This window comes from Bufo gargarizans, chromosome 2 (assembly GCF_014858855.1).
Source record: "Bufo gargarizans isolate SCDJY-AF-19 chromosome 2, ASM1485885v1, whole genome shotgun sequence".
In the NCBI taxonomy this organism is placed as follows: domain Eukaryota; kingdom Metazoa; phylum Chordata; class Amphibia; order Anura; family Bufonidae; genus Bufo; species Bufo gargarizans.
The window spans coordinates 477,476,433-477,494,845 of NC_058081.1; positions in this window are offsets into that span (position 1 = coordinate 477,476,433).

Here is an 18,413-nt window from a genome sequence, read left to right on the forward strand (position 1 = left end):
ATATTTAGGCCCAGCACACACACAGGCAGAGGAGAGAGGTCCCGTAACAGAGAATCTGGCTTCATGTCAGCAGAGAATCAGTCTGCATGTCATAGCAGAGAATGAGGCTTCACGTCAGCCACCACTGCAACAGTCCATTGGCATATATTTAGGCCCAGCACACACACAGGCAGAGGAGAGAGGTCCCGTAACAGAGAATCTGGCTTCATGTCAGCAGAGAATCAGTCTGCATGTCATAGCAGAGAATGAGGCTTCACGTCAGCCACCACTGCAACAGTCCATTGGCATATATTTAGGCCCAGCACCCAGGCAGAGGAGGGAGGTCCCGTAACAGAGAATCTGTCTTCATGTCAGCAGAGAATTAGTCTGCATGTCATAGCAGAGAATGAGGCTTCACGTCAGCCACCACTGCAACAGTCCATTGGCATATATTTAGGCCCAGCACCCAGGCAGAGGAGGGAGGTCCCGTAACAGAGAATCTGTCTTCATGTCAGCAGAGAATTAGTCTGCATGTCATAGCAGAGAATGAGGCTTCACGTCAGCCACCACTGGAACAGTCCATTCTCAGATATTTAGGCCCCGGCACCCAGGCAGAGGAGAGAGGTCCCGTAACAGAGAATCTGTCTTCATGTCAGCAGAGAATTAGTCTGCATGTCATAGCAGAGAATGAGGCTTCACGTCAGCCACCACTGCAACAGTCCATTGGCATATATTTAGGCCCAGCACCCAGGCAGAGGAGAGAGGTCCCGTAACAGACAATCTGGCTTCATGTCAGCAGAGAATCAGTCTTCATATCATAGCAGAGAATCAGGCTTCACGTCACCCACCACTGTAAGAGTCAATTTTCATAAATTTAGGCCCAGAACCCAGGCAGAGGAGAAAGGTCCCGTAACAGACAATCTGGCTTCATGTCAGCAGAGAATCAGTCTTCATATCATAGCAGAGAATCAGGCTTCACGTCACCCACCACTGTAAGAGTCAATTTTCATAAATTTAGGCCCAGAACCCAGGCAGAGGAGAAAGGTCCCGTAACAGACAATCTGGCTTCATGTCAGCAGAGAATCAGTCTTCATATCATAGCAGAGAATCAGGCTTCACGTCACCCACCACTGTAAGAGTCAATTTTCATAAATTTAGGCCCAGAACCCAGGCAGAGGAGAAAGGTCCCGTAACAGACAATCTGGCTTCATGTCAGCAGAGAATCAGTCTTCATATCATAGCAGAGAATCAGGCTTCACGTCACCCACCACTGTAAGAGTCAATTTTCATAAATTTAGGCCCAGAACCCAGGCAGAGGAGAAAGGTCCCGTAACAGACAATCTGGCTTCATGTCAGCAGAGAATCAGTCTTCATATCATAGCAGAGAATCAGGCTTCACGTCACCCACCACTGTAAGAGTCAATTTTCATAAATTTAGGCCCAGAACCCAGGCAGAGGAGAAAGGTCCCGTAACAGACAATCTGGCTTCATGTCAGCAGAGAATCAGTCTTCATATCATAGCAGAGAATCAGGCTTCACGTCACCCACCACTGTAAGAGTCAATTTTCATAAATTTAGGCCCAGAACCCAGGTAGAGGAGAAAGGTCCCGTAACAGACAATCTGGCTTCATGACAGCAGAGAATCAGTCTGCATGTCATAGCAGAGAATCAGGCTTCACGTCAGCCACCACTGCAACAGTCCATTGTCATAAATTTAGGCCCAGCACCCAGGCAGAGGAGAGAGGTCCCGTAACAGACAATCTGGCTTCATGTCAGCAGAGAATTAGTCTGCATGTCATAGCAGAGAATCAGGCTTCATGTCAGCCACCACTGCAACAGTCCATTGGCATATATTTAGGCCTAGCACACAGGCAGAGGAGAGGTTCATTCAACTTTGGGTAGCATCGCAATATAATGGTAAAATGAAAATAAAAATAGGATTGAATGAGGAAGTGCCCTGGAGTCCAATAATATATGGTTATGGGGAGGTAGTTAATGTCTAATCTGGACAAGGGACGGACAGGTCCTGTGGGATCCATGCCTGGTTCATTTTTATGAACGTCAGCTTGTCCACATTGGCTGTAGACAGGCGGCTGCGTTTGTCTGTAATGACGCCCCCTGCCGTGCTGAATACACGTTCAGACAAAACGCTGGCTGCCGGGCAGGCCAGCACCTCCAAGGCATAAAAGGCTAGCTCTGGCCACGTGGACAATTTAGAGACCCAGAAGTTGAATGGGGCCGAACCATCAGTCAGTACGTGGAGGGGTGTGCACACGTACTGTTCCACCATGTTAGTGAAATGTTGCCTCCTGCTAACACGTTGCGTATCAGGTGGTGGTGCAGTTAGCTGTGGCGTGTTGACAAAAGTTTTCCACATCTCTGCCATGCTAACCCTGCCCTCAGAGGAGCTGGCCGTGACACAGCTGCCTTGGCGACCTCTTGCTCCTCCTCTGCCTTGGCCTTGGGCTTCCACTTGTTCCCCTGTGACATTTGGGAATGCTCTCAGTAGCGCGTCTACCAACGTGCGCTTGTACTCGCGCATCTTCCTATCACGCTCCAGTGCAGGAAGTAAGGTGGGCACATTGTCTTTGTAGCGTGGATCCAGCAGGGTGGCAACCCAGTAGTCCGCACAGGTTAAAATGTGGGCAACTCTGCTGTCGTTGCGCAGGCACTGCAGCATGTAGTCGCTCATGTGTGCCAGGCTGCCCAGGGGTAAGGACAAGCTGTCCTCTGTGGGAGGCGTATCGTCATCGTCCTGCCTTTCCCCCCAGCCACGCACCAGTGATGGACCCGAGCTGCGTTGGGTGCCACCCCGCTGTGACCATGCTTCATCCTCATCCTCCTCCACCTCCTCCTCATCCTCGTCCTCCTCGTCCTCCAGTAGTGGGCCCTGGCTGGCCACATTTGTACCTGGCCTCTGCTGTTGCAAAAAACCTCCCTCTGAGTCACTTCGAAGAGACTGGCCTGAAAGTGCTAAAAATGACCCCTCTTCCTCATCCTCCTCCTCCTCCTCCTGGGCCACCTCCTGTTCCATCATCGCCCTAAGTGTTTTCTCAAGGAGACATAGAAGTGGTATTGTAACGCTGATAACGGTGTCATCGCCACTGGCCATGTTGGTGGAGTACTCGAAACAGCGCAACAGGGCACACAGGTCTCGCATGGAGGCCCAGTCATTGGTGGTGAAGTGGTGCTGTTCTGTAGTGCGACTGACCCGTGCGTGCTGCAGCTGAAACTCCACTATGGCCTGCTGCTGCTCGCACAGTCTGTCCAGCATGTGCAAGGTGGAGTTCCACCTGGTGGGCACGTCGCATATGAGGCGGTGAGCGGGAAGGCCGAAGTTACGCTGTAGCGCAGACAGGCGAGCAGCAGCAGGATGTGAACGCCGGAAGCGCGAACAGACGGCCCGCACTTTATGCAGCAGCTCTGACATGTCGGGGTAGTTGTGAATGAACTTCTGCACCACCAAATTCAGCACATGCGCCAAGCAAGGGATGTGCGTCAAATTGGCTAGTCCCAGAGCTGCAACGAGATTTCGCCCATTATCACACACCACCAGGCCGGGCTTGAGGCTCACCGGCAGCAACCACTCGTCGGTCTGTTGTTCTATACCCCGCCACAACTCCTGTGCGGTGTGGGGCCTGTCCCCCAAACATATGAGTTTCAGAATGGCCTGCTGACGTTTACCCCGGGCTGTGCTGAAGTTGGTGGTGAAGGTGTGTGGCTGACTGGATGAGCAGGTGGAAGAAGAGGAGGAGGAAGCCGAGAAGGAGGAGGTGGCAACAGGAGGCAAAGAATGTTGCCCTGCGATCCTTGGCGGCGGAAGGACGTGCGCCAAACAGCTCTCCGCCTGGGGCCCAGCTGCCACTACATTTACCCAGTGTGCAGTTAGGGAGATATAGCGTCCCTGGCCGTGCTTACTGGTCCACGTATCTGTGGTTAGGTGGACCTTGCTACAGATGGCGTTGCGCAGTGCACACTTGATTTTATCGGATACTTGGTTGTGCAGGGAAGGCACGGCTCTCTTGGAGAAGTAGTGCCGGCTGGGAACAACATACTGTGGGACAGCAAGCGACATGAGCTGTTTGAAGCTGTCTGTGTCCACCAGCCTAAATGACAGCATTTCATAGGCCAGTAGTTTAGAAATGCTGGCATTCAGGGCCAGGGATCGAGGGTGGCTAGGTGGGAATTTACGCTTTCTATCAAATGTTTGTGAGATGGAGAGCTGAACGCTGGCGTGTGACATGGTTGAGACGCTTGGTGACGGAGGTGGTGGTGGTGGTGTTGGTGGTACATCCCCTGTTTGCTGGGCGGCAGGTGCCAACGTTCCTCCAGAGGCGGAGGAAGAGGCCGAGGCGGCAGCAGCAGAATAGGCCGAGGCGGCAGCAGCAGAAGAGGTAGCAGGGGGAGCCTGAGTGACTTCCTTGGTTTTAAGGTGTTTACTCCACTGCAGTTCATGCTTTGCATGCAGGTGCCTGGTCATGCAGGTTGTGCTCAGGTTCAGAACGTTAATGCCTCGCTTCAGGCTCTGATGGCACAGCGTGCAAACCACTCGGGTCTTGTCGTCAGCACATTGTTTGAAGAAGTGCCATGCCAGGGAACTCCTTGAAGCTGCCTTTGGGGTGCTCGGTCCCAGATGGCGGCGGTCAGTAGCAGGCGGAGTCTCTTGGCGGCGGGTGTTCTGCTTTTGCCCACTGCTCCCTCTTTTGCTACGCTGTTGGCTCGGTCTCACCACTGCCTCTTCCTCCGAACTGTGAAAGTCAGTGGCACGACCTTCATTCCATGTGGGGTCTAGGACCTCATCGTCCCCTGCATCGTCTTCCACCCAGTCTTGATCCCTGACCTCCTGTTCAGTCTGCACACTGCAGAAAGACGCAGCAGTTGGCACCTGTGTTTCGTCATCATCAGAGACATGCTGAGGTGGTATTCCCATGTCCTCATCATCAGGAAACATAAGTGGTTGTGCGTCAGTGCATTCTATGTCTTTCACCGCTGGGGAAGGGCTAGGTGGATGCCCTTGGGAAACCCTGCCAGCGGAGTCTTCAAACAGCATAAGAGACTGCTGCATAACTTGAGGCTGAGACAGTTTCCCTGGTATGCATGGGGGTGATGTGACAGACTGATGGGGTTGGTTTTCAGGCGCCATCTGTGCGCTTTCTGCAGAAGACTGGGTGGGAGATAATGTGAACGTGCTGGATCCACTGTCGGCCACCCAATTGACTAATGCCTGTACCTGCTCAGGCCTTACCATCCTTAGAACGGCATTGGGCCCCACCATATATCGCTGTAAATTCTGGCGGCTACTGGGACCTGAAGTAGTTGGTACACTAGGACGTGTGGATGTGGCAGAACGGCCACGTCCTCTCCCAGCACCAGAGGGTCCACTAACACCACCACGACCATGTCCACGTCCGCGTCCCTTACTAGATGTTTTTCTCATTGTTATGGTTCACCACAACAACAAATATATTATTTGGCCCAATGTATTGTATTCAAATTCAGCGGGATATAAATTTGAGGCCTAGTATTTAGGCGCTGGGTGACCGGTATGGATTTAGTGACAGAATTAGACTTGGAAATGCACAGAAGCGTGTGTGTGTGAAGTTATTCTGAATGACCCAATGTGCACCTTGAATATTATATACCCTTTTAGGGATAGATTTCAAATAGCTCTGATATAGCAGAAACCACTAAATTATGAAATTGCTAAATTGGGAATTGTACTTCAACCCAGAACAAAAAATGTGCTTTGACGGACACTAAATATCTTGCCCAGCAACAACAGTACAACGGTGGGTAACGAGAGATTTAGAGGGAATTAAATTTGAGGCCTAGTATTTAGGCGCTGGGTCACCGGTATGGATTTAGTGACAGAATTAGACTTGGAAATACACAGTAGCGGGTGTGTGTGAAGTTATTCTGAATGACCCTATGTGCACCTTCAATATTATATACCCTTTTAGGGATAGATTTCAAATAGCTCTGATATAGCAGAAACCACTAAATTATGAAATTGCTAAATTGGGAATTGTACTTCAACCCAGAACAAAAAATGTGCTTTGACGGACACTAAATATCTTGCCCAGCAACAACAGTACAGCGGTGGGTAACGAGAGATTTAGAGGGAATTAAATTTGAGGCCTAGTATTTAGGCGCTGGGTCACCGGTATGGATTTAGTGACAGAATTAGACTTGGAAATGCACAGAAGCGTGTGTGTGAAGTTATTCTGAATGACCCAATGTGCACCTTCAATATTATATACCCTTTTTGGGATAGATTTCAAATAGCTCTGATATAGCAGGAACCACTAAATTATGAAATTGCTAAATTGGGAATTGTACTTCAACCCAGAACAAAAAATGTGCTTTGACGGACACTAAATATCTTGCCCAGCAACAACAGTACAACGGTGGGTAACGAGAGATTTAGAGGGAATTAAATTTGAGGCCTAGTATTTAGGCGCTGGGTCACCGGTATGGATTTAGTGACAGAATTAGACTTGGAAATACACAGTAGCGGGTGTGTGTGAAGTTATTCTGAATGACCCTATGTGCACCTTCAATATTATATACCCTTTTTGGGATAGATTTCAAAGAGCTCTGATATAGCAGGAACCACTAAATTATGAAATTGCTAAATTGGGAATTGTATTTCAACCCAGAACAAGAAATGTGCTTGAACGGACACTAAATAACTCGCCCAGCTACAGCACTAGGGACAGATTTAGCTGGATATAAATTTGAGGCCTAGTATTTAGGCGCTGGGTGACAGGTATGGGTTTAGTGACAGAATTAGACTTGGAAATACACAGTAGCGGGTGTGTGTGAAGTTATTCTGAATGACCCTATGTGCACCTTCAATATTATATACCCTTTTAGGGATAGATTTCAAATAGCTCTGATATAGCAGAAACCACTAAATTATGAAATTGCTAAATTGGGAATTGTACTTCAACCCAGAACAAAAAATGTGCTTTGACGGACACTAAATATCTTGCCCAGCAACAACAGTACAGCGGTGGGTAACGAGAGATTTAGAGGGAATTAAATTTGAGGCCTAGTATTTAGGCGCTGGGTCACCGGTATGGATTTAGTGACAGAATTAGACTTGGAAATACACAGTAGCGGGTGTGTGTGAAGTTATTCTGAATGACCCTATGTGCACCTTCAATATTATATACCCTTTTTGGGATAGATTTCAAATAGCTCTGATATAGCAGGAACCACTAAATTATGAAATTGCTAAATTGGGAATTGTACTTCAACCCAGAACAAAAAATGTGCTTTGACGGGCACTAAATAACTTTCCCAGCTACAACAGGACAACGGTAACGAGAGATTTAGAGGGATTTAAATTTGAGGCCTAGTATTTAGGCGCTGGGTGACAGGTATGGGTTTAGTGACAGAATTAGACTTGGAAATACACAGTAGCGGGTGTGTGTGAAGTTATTCTGAATGACCCTATGTGCACCTTCAATATTATATACCCTTTTTGGGATAGATTTCAAATAGCTCTGATATAGCAGAAACCACTAAATTATGAAATTGCTAAATTGGGAATTGTACTTCAACCCAGAACAAAAAATGTGCTTTGACGGACACTAAATATCTTGCCCAGCAACAACAGTACACCGGTGGGTAACGAGAGATTTAGAGGGAATTAAATTTGAGGCCTAGTATTTAGGCGCTGGGTCACCGGTATGGATTTAGTGACAGAATTAGACTTGGAAATACACAGTAGCGGGTGTGTGTGAAGTTATTCTGAATGACCCTATGTGCACCTTCAATATTATATACCCTTTTTGGGATAGATTTCAAATAGCTCTGATATAGCAGGAACCACTAAATTATGAAATTGCTAAATTGGGAATTGTACTTCAACCCAGAACAAAAAATGTGCTTTGACGGGCACTAAATAACTTTCCCAGCTACAACAGGACAACGGTAACGAGAGATTTAGAGGGATTTAAATTTGAGGCCTAGTATTTAGGCGCTGGGTGACAGGTATGGGTTTAGTGACAGAATTAGACTTGGAAATACACAGTAGCGGGTGTGTGTGAAGTTATTCTGAATGACCCTATGTGCACCTTCAATATTATATACCCTTTTTGGGATAGATTTCAAATAGCTCTGATATAGCAGAAACCACTAAATTATGAAATTGCTAAATTGGGAATTGTACTTCAACCCAGAACAAAAAATGTGCTTTGACGGACACTAAATATCTTGCCCAGCAACAACAGTACAGCGGTGGGTAACGAGAGATTTAGAGGGAATTAAATTTGAGGCCTAGTATTTAGGCGCTGGGTCACCGGTATGGATTTAGTGACAGAATTAGACTTGGAAATACACAGTAGCGGGTGTGTGTGAAGTTACTCTGAATGACCCTATGTGCACCTTCAATATTATATACCCTTTTTGGGATAGATTTCAAAGAGCTCTGATATAGCAGGAACCACTAAATTATGAAATTGCTAAATTGGGAATTGTATTTCAACCCAGAACAAGAAATGTGCTTGAACGGACACTAAATAACTCGCCCAGCTACAGCACTAGGGACAGATTTAGCTGGATATAAATTTGAGGCCTAGTATTTAGGCGCTGGGTGACCGGTATGGATTTAGTGACAGAATTAGACTGGGATATGGCCAAAAAATGAACAGACTATTGCTGGTTAAATGCACTTGGTGTGACAGCTTCACCCTGATGTAGGCTTTAGCCAAAAAACAACCACACCATTGAGGGTTAAATGCACTTGGTGACAGGCGCAGCTTGCCCCTGATTTTGTATATGGCCAAAAAATGAACAGACTATTGCTGGTTAAATGCACTTGGTGTGACAGCTTCACCCTGATGTAGGCTTTAGCCAAAAAACAACCACACCATTGAGGGTTAAATGCACTTGGTGACAGGCGCAGCTTGCCCCTGATTTTGTATATGGCCAAAAAATGAACAGACTATTGCTGGTTAAATGCACTTGGTGTGACAGCTTCACCCTGATGTAGGCTTTAGCCAAAAAACAACCACACCATTGAGGGTTAAATGCACTTGGTGACAGGCGCAGCTTGCCCCTGATTTTGTATATGGCCAAAAAATGAACAGACTATTGCTGGTTAAATGCACTTGGTGTCACAGCTTCACCCTGATGTAGGCTTTAGCCAAAAAAACAACCACACCATTGAGGGTTAAATGCACTTGGTCGCAGCTTGTGCTGGCGCACCACAAGACACAAAATGGCCGCCGATCACCCCAGAAAAATGAGACTGACAAACGGTCTGTGCAGCCTAAAAACAGTGAGCAATTGAGGATCAGCAGCTCAATGATCCACAGCTGCAGATCGATCAGTTAATCAAGTCCTTTGGAGGAGTTAATCTGCCTAATCTCGCCCTACTGTCGCAGCCGCAACCTCTCCCTACGCTAATCAGAGCAGAGTGACGGGCGGCGCTATGTGACTCCAGCTTAAATAGAGGCTGGGTCACATGGTGCTCTGGCCAATCACAGCCATGCCAATAGTAGGCATGGCTGTGATGGCCTCTTGGGGCAAGTAGTATGACGCTTGTTGATTGGCTGCTTTGCAGCCTTTCAAAAAGCGCCAAGAAAGCGTCACAAAAGCGCGAAGAAAGCGACGAACACCGAACCCGAACCCGGACTTTTACGAAAATGTCCGGGTTCGGGTCCGTGTCACGGACACCCCAAAATTCGGTACGAACCCGAACTATACAGTTCGAGTTCGCTCATCCCTATTTATGATGCTATGTAACCCTTACAGTTCTGGAATGTATTGGATAACACTGAAATAATGCTGCCATTAAGTGAGGCGATTGCCTCAGGCGGCGCTGTCCTGGAGATAAGTTGGGGGGCGGTGGCGGCAGGGGGAGATAATCGCTTCCAATGTGGAAGAGCTCATCTCTATATTCATCTGTATCGCTGTCCTCAGGACAGCGATACAGATGAATGCTGCGGCAGGGCAGGGGAGAGGCGTCTCCCTTCCCCGTTACTCTGATAGGCTACAGGCCTAGTGCCTGTAGCCTATCAGAAGCCAGTGAAGACGGGGGAAAGACGTAATTACACTGGCTGAGCTGTACAGCGCGGGACACAGGCCATATGAGGCCTGCATCGCATCGCTGACAGCTGCATGGAGGTAAGTATGTGTTTTTTATATTGCACAATGCAGGAGAGGAGCACTATGGGGGCATATAGAGGCATTAAGAAGGGGCATATATTTGCTGGCACATTATGGGGGAACTATGGGGAAGGGGGGAGAAAAACACTATGGGGCAGGGCTGCCATGAGAAATTTTGTGGCTCCTTACACAGCTCAATGCCTGGGCCCCCCCTCCTCCTCCGTGGCCCGCTCCTACTCTGCCCCTTTAGAATCCATCCTGACTCCGCCTCCCAGCCCCCCTCCACCCCAAGGACCCACCCCAGTCTGCGCTCCAGTGTGTGGACACTGGTCTTTGGTCTCGCCTCAGTCTGGTTCCTCCTAGTCCTAGCTAAGGCTTCCAATTCCCGCTGCCGCGCCTGCAAACCAGAATTGACTGGCAGGTGGCGGTAAGCAAACAGGACTGGTGCAAATATTTTTGTCACCCTGGGCGAAAGCAAATTTTGCCACCCTAGGCGAAAGCTAATTTTGCTGCCCCCCTTGACTCAGCCCATTGACCACACCCTTTGACCCACCCCTTTTTTGTTGGCCATCTATTTAATGATTGTTTCATGCAACATTTTACTTGTCCAGCTAATTTTAGATATTCTAGATATTCTTGGTGGTCATTTGTGCCATTTTGACCTCAAAACATTACTTGGCCCCCCACACTACATTATATTATTTACAACTGTAAGTTTTTACCTTGACTGGTGGTGGCCTAGGTGTGTTTATCAGCAGGTCTGCTCCAGCCACTGTTATGGGGGGTATCTGTGGATGACACACTGTTATGTGGGATCTGTGGAGGACACACTGTTATGAGGGATCTATGGATGACACACTGTTATGGGGGATCTGTGGATGACACACCGTTATGGGGGGTCTGTGGGTGACACACTGTTATGGGGGATCTGTGGATGACACACCGTTATGGGGGATCTGTGGATGACACACCGTTATGGGGGATCTGTGGATGACACATACTGTATATAGCATCTTATGCTATAAGTGTCATCCACAGATCCACCCCATGACAATGTCATCCACATATCCCCCTCCGTAACAGTGTTCTGTGGATGACACTATTATGGGGGATCTGTGAATGACACTATTATGGGGGATCTGTGGATGACACTATTATGGGGGATCTGTGGATGACACTATTATGGGGGATCTGTGGATGACACTTATGGGGGGATCTATGGATGACACTTATGGGGGGATCTGTGGATGATACTGTTATGGGGGATCTGTGGATGACACTGTTATGGGGGATCTGTGGATGACACTGTTATGGGGATCTGTGGATGACACTGTTATGGGGATCTGTGGATGGCACTGTTATGGGGGGATCTGTGGATGACACTTATGGGGGGAACTGTGGATGACACATACCATATATATCATCTTATGCTATATGTGTCACCCACAGATCCACCCCATGACAGTGTCATCCACAGATTCCCCTCCATAACAGTGTTCTGTGGATGACACTGTTATGGGGGATCTGTGGATGACACTGTTATGGGGGGATCTGTGGATGGCACTGTTATAGGGGGATCTGTGGATGACACTGTTATGGAGGGGAATCTGTGGATGACACATACCGTATATCTTATGCTATGTGTCATCCACAGATCCACCCCATGACAGTGTCATCCACAGATCCCCCATAACAGTGTCATCCATGGATCCCCCTCTCTATAACAGTGCCACCATCCTTAGATCCCCCTTCCCACTGCTCACCGGAGTATACATTTATAAACTGTAATCCGTATCCTGCAGACAGTAACTTTAACTTTAAATCAGCACTCATCTCTTTACTACCTTACATTCAGCTCCCTCCAGTAACAGGCAGTGCGGGCGGCAGCGCTCACTCACTGACGTCACGTGCCTGCGCCGCCTAATGGGAGAAGCAGACGAGCGACATCAGTGAGTGAGCGCCACCCGCACTGCCAGTTACCGGAGTACAGTCAGTGTAAGATAGTAAAGAAATGAGCGCTGATTTAAAGTTACTGCAGCAGGATACAGATTACCTGTAGCAAGGTGGCCTATCACTCACTGACTGACACAAAAAAGAGGCTCGGGACCGGCCGGGGTCCGGGCCCCTTACTGGGGTATCGGCTGTACCCACCTAATGGCGGCCCTGCTATGGAGGTATCTACTGGGGGCACTAAGACAGGGCTATTTTATACTGGCATATTATGGGGGCACTATAAGGAAGGGAGGACAAGTTCTATGGGGGCATCTGCTGAGGGCACAAAGAAGGGGTATTTTATATGGGGGGCACTATGGGGAAGGGGGGAGAGAAACACTATGGGGGCATCTACTGACACATTATGGGGCACTATCGGGAAGGGGGAGAGGAGCACTATGGGGGCATCTACTGGTGGCATTAAGTAGGGGTATTTTATGCTGGCACATTATCAGGAAGAGGGAGAGGAGCACTGTAGGAGCCCTATAAATACCAACTGCGCTCTGGCAGAGAATTATTACTATTGGTGGGACTTTTGGGAGCACTATTACTGTGTGGACGGGGGGGGGGGGCACGTTGGCACAGAATCAGCTGGCACAGAATCACAGTTTGTTTTGGAGAAAATTACATTACACCACTTGTGTCAGGGGCTCTATTTGCTGACACTGCGTGCCAATAATAATGTTAATAGTATTTTCAGGGGGTTTATCTGTTTCTACATTATAATATTGGGGAGCACGGCAGGCAGAGTATTGGAGGTGGTAGGATGATTTGTCCAGAAGGTGGGAGGATGATGGAAAAGTAGGAAACTAAGATGTCTTTTTGTCAAACTGCAGAGATGAGTGAAAAATCATCATGTTGGTCTGGTCTGAATTAAGAAGATGAGGAGAAAGAAAGTCAGAGGAGACATCACTGGATGTAGGAGGTATGTGTGCTGTATTACCCTGTATATTTTGTAGTGATATATGTAATGTTAGGAGGGAAGGGGTCGGGTTGAGAATTTGGTATGTTAAGGGAGGGGGGCGCTGTTTCAATTTTTGCCTCAGGCAGAAGAAACGCTAGGTGCACCCCTGGATGTAAGAATAGTGCTGTGTGATCTATACATCTTGTCTCTTCTCTCATGCATATGACCATATATAGGCCTATAATTAAGTTATACATATCGGGAGTGTTTGTGAGCAGAGTAGGTATGTATGCAGAAGTCATTATATCTATAGTACAAACTTGCCAGCTCTCCTGGAATATCCAGGAAGCTCCGGAAATAAAGGAGACCTCCTGAACTGCCATAGGAGTTGGTAAATCCCCACACAAGGCATGGAAAGGGGTGGAGCCTCAGGTATAGGGGCATGTTCACTGGTTAACATTGGCAAGTATGCTTATGCACTGAAAATTCCTCCTGGTTTATTCCAAAGCAGTGTCATACTAAATGTCCTCCAGTATGTGTTAGAAGAGGACTTTTCATTAGTTAGGGGGCTGCCAATGAATGAAGTGCTCTATATTCCAGGAACCCTTAATCTGGCCCTAGACATGATAAATTTGGTGCATATCTAGACACCCTGTCTAAATTTATACCTATAGAAGAATTATTAAATCTACCCCACTGGTTTTGACTACTTTTATCTTGCATTCTTAATGTGTTACCCATAGATGGCAGTGTTGCTAAACTACTGTATTACAGTATATAATTTAAAAATAACTTCATACTTTGTATGTAAAATGTTTTAGATGATTAACTCAATAGTTGCCTAAAATAACTTCATATAGAATATTTGAGCGCAAATGAATGCAAATGTACTTGGGATAAATAATTGCTTAAGTAACTCATTCATTTTTTTCTTTAATTTAATATCTATAGTCTGGTTCACTATTTGAGTGTGCAGAAAAATATATAAAGTCTTCAGACGCTTTCTGTTTTTTCACATGTTATATTATTTTGTAACCTTGCACTAAAATAAATACAAATAATAAAGTTTCTTCTCATCCATCTGCACTCAATACCCTGTAAAGATGTGGGGCAGGGGACCTTAAATGTATTACTCTGCTATGTTGTAAATTGTATAATTACTGCAACATCTCACTCACTGTTCAGTAGATGGCAGCAAAGGATAAGATGATAAAAGTCTACATTGGAGCTGCCTATCAGAGGAATACTAATAACCTATTCAGTTTGCAAAGTTGGAAAATAGCTAATTTATGGGCTATTTTGGACCCTTACAAGGGTGATAGCAAAATGAATATGCAGGTTTGACACTGCACTTAGCATATTTATTGCATCACACTCTCCCTGTGTAAGGGGAGGAGGTTCCTCTAGAAGCAGAAAGTGAGCAGATGGAGGCTGTGCTTGGTGCTGCTGGAAACCAGAAGAAATTATCTCTGCTGAATCTGGAAGGGAAAGGACCGGCTCACTGGCGACAGCACGAAGGGGAGGTTTGCAACGACGACCCCAGGAGTGTCGTGTCTGTAGGATCCAGTTCTGGAGTGGACTAGAAAATAAGAAAAAGCACCAAGAACCTGCTCAAGGAACTCAAGGAACTGTAAGTGCGGCTTTGCCACGTCACATTGCACCACACTGTTGAAGTGGCATTTGGACATACAATAATGCTCCAGTAACAGTTATATTGCGGTGTACGGGCTGCAAGCTAATGCATAGCCCTAAGGGACTCATACGCCGACACCTTCCTATGTATCTGGCTGTTCATCGGGTGCTATATGCTGGGAGCTGGAGTAAAGATTAAAGTTACAAGAGACAGACATCATTTACCTGTGGATTACAAATAGTATTGCGCAATACTTATGGTTCACCCCAATGAGGAACTCGTCCAGGAACATACAAGTGCAGCTAGGCTGCTTAATGGACTTTGGGGAAAACATCACATTTACTGGTTCATTGTTAGACAGTGAAAGGTGAAAGGTTAGAGGTGAAATTCAGTAAATCTGAAGTCTCACAAGACTACAACTTTAAAAACATTTTAAAACTGCAATCCAAGTATTCAAGTTGAATAATTGAAGTCCGAAGTTATTTAACTAAGTCTCGCGAGACTTCGGACATAACGAATTTCACCTCCACGGTGGCCATACATTTGAATGCTGTACAGGGACGGGTCTCTGTACAGCATTCAAACAAAGTTTTGAACGAAGCGTCTTCAGATCAATGATCCGAATTGAGCTTCGCTGAACACTAGACAGAAGTATTCAAACCTTAAATTTTAGCTCTGGGGGACTTCAATTTCTCTTGATTATCTTTGAGATGTTTCAACACCTTGATTGGAGTCCACGTACTGTAAATTCTGTGGATTGAACATGATTTGGAAAGACACATGCATATCAGACCATGCATATCAGAGCAAAAACCAAGCCACTGCTCAGAGGCAGGAGTGTTTGGAGTCACAGGTCTGGAGAAGGGTAGAAAACTGAAAGTTCTCAAGAGTACAATGGCCTCCATAATTCTTAAATTAAAGAAGTATGGGACAACCAGGACTATTCTAGAGCTTTCCACCACACCAAACTAAGTTATCATAGGAGAAAGGCCTTGGTAAGAAAGGTGATCAAGAACCATGTCATGTCTGGAGGAAGCCAGGCACTGCTCCTAACCTGCCCAATACCATCCCTACAGTGAAGCATGGTGATGGCAGCAGCAGACAGACTGGTCAGGGTTGAGAAAAAACTGAACGGACCAAAGTACAGTGATATTTGTTTTGAAAACCTGATCCCATATGCTCTGGGTCTCAGACAGTGCCCACGGTTCACCTTCCAACAATATGTTGATCACAAGTGCATAGCCAATACAACATAGGAGTGGCTTAGGGACAACTTTGTGAATATCCTTAAGTGGCACAAGCCCAACCCTGACTTGAACCCAATCGAACATTTCTGGAGAGACCCGAAAGTGGTTGTCCACCAATGGTCCTATCCAACCTGACGGAACTTAAGAGGTTCTGCAGAGTATAATGGCAATAAGTTCCCAAATCCAGGTGTACAAACCTCTTGAGTCTTGGCATCATACAGAAGAAGACTGGAGCCTGTAATCGCTGCCGAAGGTGCTTCAACTAAGTACTGAGTAAAGAGTCTGAATATGTATGTCAATGCAAGTTTTTAGTGTTTCCTTTTCACTAAATTAGCTAAAAATTTGAACATTCTGTTTTCACTTTGTCATTATGGGGTATTGCATGCAGAATGATGAGATAAACTTGATTTATTTTTAATTTTGGCATAAGGCAGCAACATAACATAATGTGAAAAAGGAAAAGGGTCTTAAGACTTTCAAAATACACTGTATATGGTATATCAATCTATCTATCTCTCTGCACACATGTACAAGGTCAACCTTTAATCTATGCTTGCTATTGATGGGAACCTTAATAGTTTAATACATAAAAATGAGCCTTGGTCATGTGATCATCACACAGATGTGCAGCTTATTACAAAAAAACTGTAATATAACTGTAATGAAATAAGTGTTTATTTAGGGAATAGGATGTTGAACAATTTTCTAATTGATATATATTTAAAGATCTGTATGTGTTGTATATATTTTTTTTACAATAGACATTATTAAAAACATGACAACATCACCTAGAGACAGGAAGCCATTGAACAACACCCACAGAAAGTCTATGCAAATAGAATAACCTATATTAGCTGAAATTGTAATACACAGTTTAAAAATTCCATCTGCTAATATAATAACATTTTAGTGAGCAATTACAGGGCTGCTAGGTGTTTGGTGTTAGGGTGGATGACAAATAACCACCGTGTTTGGCCAGAGTATCTAAACACTAGTGTTGAGCGAGCATGCTCGGCCAAATACCTGTTCGGCTCAAGCATCACTATGCTCGGCAAATGGCGGTAGTTGGCCGAGTACTGCATGTGCTCAAGCGTCATGCTCGAGTCTCCTCCTCGCACGTTTCATGGATACTAAGCAGCCAATAAATGTGCAGGTAAGTACTGCCATCACTGTAATGCCAGTAGCTATATAGCACCCGATGACATGGGTTTGGCTCATTGTGAGTCAGGGAGAGCTGCGCTTAGGAAGGGACAGATAGTACAGGGAGTGTGATCGCAATATATTCAACAGAAAAACGTCAGGGCCAGATATTGGGAAAAATATTAGCGAAAACAATATTTTTTCCATAATTTATCCACACTTTGCCTATAAATGATTTCTGCAGTGAATTGTCACATCTGCGCTACAATAGCATGTGTGTGTGTGTCAGGGCCAGATATTGCAAAAAATATTAGTGAAAACAATTATATTTTTTCCATAATTTATCAAAATTTTTCCTATAAACGGTCCCTTATAACCTATAACATTTAATATGAAGAAGGCGAGCATTAAGGGACGGGAAAGTGGCCGTGATGCTGATGGTGCACGCAGAGGCCATGGCCCTGGGCATGGTGAAACTGTGTCTGCTGCCAGAGCACAAAAAAACAATCATCCAAGATACCTAGCTTCATGTCCCAGTTTTCAGGGTGGCGCAGGACACCACTCTTGAAGTCAGCCCAGTGCGAGCAGGTGGTCAGTTGGATTGCATCAGATAGTGCTTCCAGTCGGTTAAGCACCACCCTGTCTTCCACAAAGTCCAGTCTCAGTAGCCAGGAGTCTAGTCCACACAATTCTTATCCTGATCCTCCTTCCTCCCACCATTTACAGTCTGGCAAAACAAGTGATTCCACACTCGGATATTCCGAGGACCTCTTTCCATCGACATTAATTGATGTGGCCCTCTCGCCAAGCACGCTTGAAGAGGGACCTGAGATCTCGTGCCCAGATTCCCAACCTCTTGAGCATCCAGAGTCACAAGAACGGCAATTAGTGTTTAATGAGGTGGATGATGATGAGACACAGTTGCCAATGACTCAACCGCAATTACTGTCTCAAGAGGTTGAGGAAGAGGATGACACGCAGTTGTCAATCACTGAGGTTGTGGTTAGGTAAAAAAAATCAGGAGGATGATCAGAGTGAGGAAGTGGAAGAGGAGGTGTTGGATGATGAGGTCACTGACCCAACCTGGGAAGGTAGCAACAAGCTGAGCGAGGAGAGCAGTAGATAGGGGGAGGGATCTGCAGCAATGCAACAGACTGGAAGAGGCAGTGGGGTGGCAAAAGGTAGAAGGCAGGCACCACCAAACAGGCCCACAACTGTTCCATGGAGCACCCCCTTGCGTAAATCTCCCTTGCCAAGGGGTAGGTGTTCGGCAGTATGGCGATTTTTTTTAGGAAAGTGCAGACGACAAAAGAATAGTAGTTTGCAACCTCACCAGCATGATCCGCCACATGGCATCAAAGCACCCTAATAGGTGGGCTGAACGTCTGGGTCCACAATC